The 6,917-nt window shown below is 36.9% G+C and overlaps 1 pseudogene; it reads left to right on the top strand.

The window, feature by feature from the left end:
* LOC102889472 overlaps positions 1-6,917 on the top strand; it is a 16,849-nt pseudogene continuing 9,932 nt past the window's right edge.

Genomic DNA, 6,917 nt, shown 5'->3' on the forward strand with positions numbered 1-6,917 from the left:
ATGACCCTTTCTGCTCTCCCAGTTTCGACATTTCAGTTGTATGCCTCCTGGAAAATAGATGAAGCCTTGAAGAAAGAGAAGAGCACACTGATTTGGCTAAGAGTAAGTTTTTACCCCTAGGCCAAATGGGAGCTCAAAATTGAAAATAAATTGTTATCAAACACACACACACACACACACACACACACACACAGAATGTTTTAAAACTACATTTTTTTCACATCTCAATTTTTAATTTAACTTCATACCTAACACAAGAGTCTCCAGTGAAAAGTAACAACCAGAAGCCTGGAGAATGTGAATAGACAATAGCCTTGGAGAACTGTTTTGTCTTTGAAAGTCAGGCGATGATTGAACAGAAGAAAATGGATTCCAGAATTTTTTGGTGATCCGTGTGTATCTTCGAGATTCTCCATCCTGGTCTCTTGCACCTTCTGGGAGCCTGTGGTGTGGAGAGGCCACAAAGAAGAAAAAAGACTCTTGCCATTGAAATGAGGTTCTCTGGACCTCGTTTCATGGGTTCTCCCTCATGTCAGTCTCTTACAAAAGGATGTGAAAAGCATGTAAAAATGGTTCCAAGCATCTCTCCTCAGGGAGATAAGCAACACTAGTTGGTCTTGAAAGCTGCAAGGTCATTGGCTTTGTTCCAATTTTGACAGGTATGAATGAGGAGACCAATGCCCAGGCGCACTGGCCCACCTTGACCTCTGCTAAAAAGAGCCTTGTCCCTTATCCCAAGCAGGCAGGTTCCCGGGAAGCTCTGGGCAGGGCATGCGAACACTAAGGACCGCAAGGTCAGGGGACTCCCTTGAGGCACCTGCTGAAGTCATTTGGCAACCTGACATGAATTGTGTCACCTTCTGCTATTTTCAGCAGTGAGGATATTCTTGTTTTCTCATGGTAAAGCTTGGATCGCCTGAGGACACTTCTTGCAGGGAACAAGCTGGCCTTTATCTTTGTGTCACCCAATTCTCTGTGTTCCCTTTAGGGGCGATGGCCATCATTTTTTACTGTAACAAATACACTGTAAGTGTACTAGTTAGGAGAATAAAAAAAAAAAATCTTTGTAATCTGCTAAATGATGCCTTGATCCCTTGTCCTCTTTCAGAAAGAAACAGAGCAAGTAATATCCCAATAGGTGTAACCTGGGCTTACCAAAAGATATACATGTTTTAAAAGAAAATAAAATTGTAATATGAATCAGCCATACATACAAATATTTCATCTACATGTAGAGAAAGTTTTGGGGAAGAGCATTTCAGTACAAGAGCAATTAAGTCAATTACCTGTTTATTATGTAAATTGTACATGGAGAGTCATAGCAGGTCATATCATGTCAAGAAGCCTATCGAGTCACCTATAATCACCTACTAAGCTGTTATTGACATTGCTTCCGACCCCCAGCAGCACCCGACATACAGTGACTATACGAACTGTCTTTACCTTCGCAGAAATGACAATCCAAATTGGGCAACAATTGGAGAATGATCCAAAAAATTCTTACAATTAGTAGGTCCAATAAGAGTAATGGCTGATGCACGTTAAGTCCTAGGCCCTTTGGTAAGCATTTTACATATGGTGTCTCATTAAATCCTTAGAAAAACAGACAAGTGCTGTTATTAGACCAACTTTACAGAGGCAGAGATTGAGAAATTTGAACTGGCCCAAGGTTCCGTGGTCAGTAAGGCAGGACTTGAACTCAAATCTGCTTGACTTCAGGGCATATTGAGCGCTCCCCAGGTCTGCACAGGAGTCGATGACAGGAACAGAGAGCACATACTGTGGTCATTCAGACAAGATAGAACACTGAGCTCCAGACAGTCCGATAAGGCCACAGGCTAATTGGTGCACCACAGTGTCCCGGGAATGCCCCTACCTGGCCCAAACTATAACCAAGGTAAAGAGAAATCTCTGGCAGCTGGGCTCTGGCCTTGGCATTGTGGGAGAGTTGTGAGTTCTAGGCTACTTGAGCTCTATTCTCAAATCTATTTGACTAAGACCTGAAAAGGTAACCCACTTTTGCCGTGTCACACAGACCCCTTAGCTGTGAAAGGTGGCGATATAAAAATTTTTGTTTTGGGGACCAGAGTCAGAGGAGGACACTGTATAGCTCAGGATACAACTCAGGCCATTCTGGAAGCTTATCTCCTTTGTAGGAACCTATTAAATTGGATGTATTTGTGCTCGTCGAGTATCATCAGATTGGCACAGACTCCGACATTCAAAACCTTGTGAGATGGGCACATTTCACCCGCTCTGTGAATGCATGCTTAGGTTCCATGCTTTTCCATGGAAGATCTTAGCTATCCTGAAGTAATCCAGATCTCAATGATATGTAAAATAAAGTGTTGCATCTCAGTTGTGTGAAATGGGAATCTGAGAACCTCTCCTCTCTTAGGGTGGTCAAGTTAGAGGAGAGAATGAAAGATAAAGATGGGAGTAGGAGGGGAAAATAATCTTGTGGAAGGGTGAGAGATATGAATCCATGAGACCAAATTTTTTATCACAAACTAACTTATTCATTTAGTAGGAAAAACATCTAAGGAAATATTTCTGGGAACTCAGACAAATTTCTAAGTAACATTCCAAAATCCTCTAGAGTATTGTATATCTATATTAAGAGAAATCTTCATTTTACTATTATTGTTAACACACACCATGCTAACAACCTGTATGCACTTTTTTATCTGGTCTCCTAATAACTCTGCGAGGTAGGAATTATACCCTTTATCTATATAGGTGAAGAGCTAAGAGAACAAGAAGCTCAGTAATTTACCCAAAGTCAAATGGCTGGGAAATGCTAGAGCCAGGGTTCAAATGTGAATCTGCCTGTACACTTGTTTCTTGACGGGCTCTGTCATTTGCTTTGATGGCAGTGCAATTATCGAGTCACTTTGCTCCCTCTATGCATAATGAGATGTGCCCATAATGAAACAAGAATGGTTTGCCCAAGTGACTCCTCTGCATAATAGGATGAATAACTTTACATATAACTTACAGTTTATTCTTAAGAATTTCTTTTTCAAGCCAAAGACCACCCACCACCAGCAACAACAACAAAAATGCCGTATGAAGTATTTAAGCAAGAGTTCAAAAGTGCGTGTTTAGAGTCAATGGCTATTTTTTTAGATGCATTTTGTATATAGTGAAAAGTACAGTGTACAATTATGTGAGTTTTGGCCAAATTATGCCCCCACCCAATCAAGATACCAAATATTTTCATCACTTCATAAATTTCCATTTTCCTATCGCACAAGTACCATTATTCTGATTTCTATCATCATAGATTATATTGCTGTTTTAGAACTTCATATACTTGGAATCATACAGTGTGTACTCTCTTCTGTCTTGCTTCTTAGGCTCAGTATATTTTTGAGATTTATCTCTGTCATTGTAGGTATCTGTCCTTCATTCTTTTTGCTGCTGAGTAATATTCCTTGTATTAATATACACACTTTGTGTATAAGCATTTGATAGGCATTTGGATTGTATCAACTGGGGCAACTATGAAAAAAGCTGGCATGTTACTCTTACACAAGTCTTTTTATGAGTTTATGCTTCCATTTTTCTTGAGTTATTATCTAGCGGTGGAATGGTGACTTATTAAGGAGGCATGTGTTTAAGTTAAATGACACTGCCAGAGAGTTTTTCAAAGTGATTTTATAGCAAGTTTTGGTTGCTCAACATCCTTGCCTACATCTGATGTTGTCTGATTTTAATTTTAGCTATTCTAGTGAAATGGTATCTCATTGTAATTTTACTTTTCGTTTCCTTAATGACTAGTAATGTCGAACATTTTTTCATGTGCTTGTTTGCCATCTCTATGTCTTCTTTAATGAAATATCTGTTCAAGCCCTTTGTCCATTTGTTGTTATTGGATTGTTTGTTTTCTTATTGTTGACTTTTGAGAGTTCTTTCTATGTTCTGGATAGAAGTCTTTCATCAATTGTGTGATTTTTCTCTCTATGGCTTGTCTTTTCATTCTCTCAATAGTGTTTTTTTAGGAGCAGAAGTTCTTAATTTTGAAGAGGTTCAATTAGTCAGTTTTTTTCTTTTATTAGTTGAGCTTTGGTTGCTATAACTAAAAAATCTTTTTCTAAACCAAAGTTGCAAAGATTTCATCCTATGTTTTGTTCTAAAAGCTTAATAGTTTTAGAGTTTTCACTTGGGTGTATGATTTATTTTGAGTACATTTTTGTCTATGGTCTGAAGTGTAGACCAAAGTTAATTGTTATTTTGCATATGAATATCCAATCATTCTAGTACCTTTTGTTGAAAAAACTCTTCTTCTCCACTGAATTTGCTTGGCACATTTGTAAAAAATCAACTGACCATAAATGTGTGGGTTTATTTTTCGATTGTCTATTTTATTCCACTCATCCATTTATCTATCATAATACCGGTATCTTAATTACTATAGCTTCACAATAAATTTTGAATTTAGATAGGTTAAGTCTTCCAACTTTGTTCTTCTTTTGAAAGTTGTTTTGGCTACTCTAGGTTATTTGCATGTACATATGACTTTTAGAACCAGTTGGTCAATTTCTGTGGGAAAAAAAAGTTTTCTGGGATTTTGATTGGGAATGCACTATCTGTAGAGAACTGACGTCTTACAGCATTGAGCTTTGAATCAAGAAAGCAAGTTTCTGAATATGTATACTCCATTAATTTAAGTCTTCTTAAATATCTCTTAGCATTATTTTATAATTTTATTATATTTATTCCTAAGTATTTTATGTGTCGGTGCTACTGCAAATAAATTTTTATTTAATTTTTAAAACTGTTTGCCATTAGTATGTAAATATTAAGTGGATTTTTTACAGATTGACCTATATTCTACAAATTTGATAAACTCGTTTGTTATTTCTAGCTGTTATTTTGTAGATTCCTTAAGATTTTCTATGTATACAATCATGTCGTTTTTACCTAAAAACTGTTTTATTTTATTCTTTCCAGTCTTCATACCTTTGTTTCTCTTTCTTGCCTTATTACAGTGGCCAGGACCTCTAGCACAATGTTGAATAAAAGCAATGAAAGCAGATGTTCTTGTCCTGTTTCTTATTTTAGAATGTTTTCAGTTCTTCATTAAGTATGATGTTAGCAGTAGGCCTTTTATTTCTGTCTTTGACCTTCTCCAGATTTAAGAAGTTTTTGTCTTATTTTGCTAAGAGTTTTTATCTATAAATGGTTGTTGAATTTTATAGAATGCTTTTTCTTCATTTTATTAGCTTTTTAAATTTGTGTTTAAACCTAGGTTCCAAATATTTCTGCCAACTATTTAGCGTGCCCTAATATGTGTGGTCTTCTAGGCAATTTTGTGACTCTAACACAACATGAAGCTGGATTCATATGACATGACTGAAATCTGGTATTTCCTGACAGCTGTACTTCTGTGTGGTAGCTTCTGTTTTCACTCAAATACTGTTCATTATGGGAGTGTTATTTGATTTTGAGCCAAATCTTTCTAGAACTACATATTTAACTAGTATTTGAAATAGTTACTGCAGAGTACCTTTCACCTACCACATTTCTTGAGACAAATGTAGCCAAAAGCCTCAGAATCTGGCTTGGTTATCAGAATCAACTCACACTTGGAACAAGAAATGCAGATATTACAGGCCCTCTCACTGTATCAAAAGCCGTGTAGCCAAGAAAGATTGGAAAGTAAATGAAGAACTGTGATGTGCCATGGGGTAGCCAAGTTCTGTATTACCTGTGGACCGACCTAACCAAAGCACATGCATTACGGGGCAGTTTGGAAAGAAAGTTACATCCTTGCCAGATGAGATTTGGCTAGGAAAAATAATTACCTCATCCCTAAGGATTGCTAGAAACCTCTTATACTATTTCCTTAACAATCATACTCAATTTCAAAAGGAGTTATCCATCATATCATTACTTATGACAACTTAAATCCTGGAAGCCAAGCCTAATTCAGATTAAGGGTTAGTTTTTCTTCTCTATGGCTTCATAGCCATTTTCTTCTTGTTTTCTTTACTTCCAAACATTTCTGTCACTTAAACACACCGAGTATCTAGAAAGCAACTTTTGTTGATGACTAAAACAGAACATATGCTCAAACTATGCCTTTCATGATCAACCTGGGAACATTCCTATTACAATGATGTTTTCAAACCTTAAAATATTCTGGAACAAGTATTCCTTTGAAATTATCTTCAGGCAAGTCGCCCGTGAAGACCAATCTTAGTACTTTAGGGCTGAATTTTGTGTCCAGTGAGAAAACCCTGCCAAACTAAAGCGAGCCGGGGTCAAATAAGTGTAGGAAGTGTGGCATATTATTACATCCTCCTTGAAATTCACAAGACACATTTGCATATCAAAAGCTTTCAGATATACCCTAACCTAGCATTGCCTTCAATTTGTTTGACCTTGGAAACTATTGTTTTAATGAATTTAAAGTTAATTAACTATACAGCTGGTGGTTACTGTATTGGAGAGCTACTGATGTGGATGCTAGACCCTTGAGGAGAAAACAATCTTTATCATAGGGCTTTGGGATGGCTGCATTACATTTTGAATCTTATAAAAATCTAATAACCTTATTAATATTCTCCTTAGTTTTAGAGTAACTTGTGCATGCTATTGTAAGTCTGAAGTTGGTTTTCTGCAGTGTCCATGTTTTGGTATATACAAGAACTGTTTCTCCTAATTATTTGACTTTTAAAATATCTAGGAGGCCGTGTGCATAGTAAATGTAAAAGGGCTTGAGAATCAGATGGACTTGATTCAGAATTCTCGTTCTATCACTTACAATTTCTAATAACCCTTTGTTTGCAGGGTCAACCCATTTTATCCCCTTTCTATCTATAAATTTGCAACAGAAACGGCCTATTCTTATAATGTGGCATTTCTCCCTTTCTCTCAGCCACAGCTGATTCATTTAGAGAGGACAAGTA

This window comes from Pteropus alecto, unplaced genomic scaffold (assembly GCF_000325575.1).
Source record: "Pteropus alecto unplaced genomic scaffold, ASM32557v1 scaffold121, whole genome shotgun sequence".
Lineage (NCBI taxonomy): Eukaryota > Metazoa > Chordata > Mammalia > Chiroptera > Pteropodidae > Pteropus > Pteropus alecto.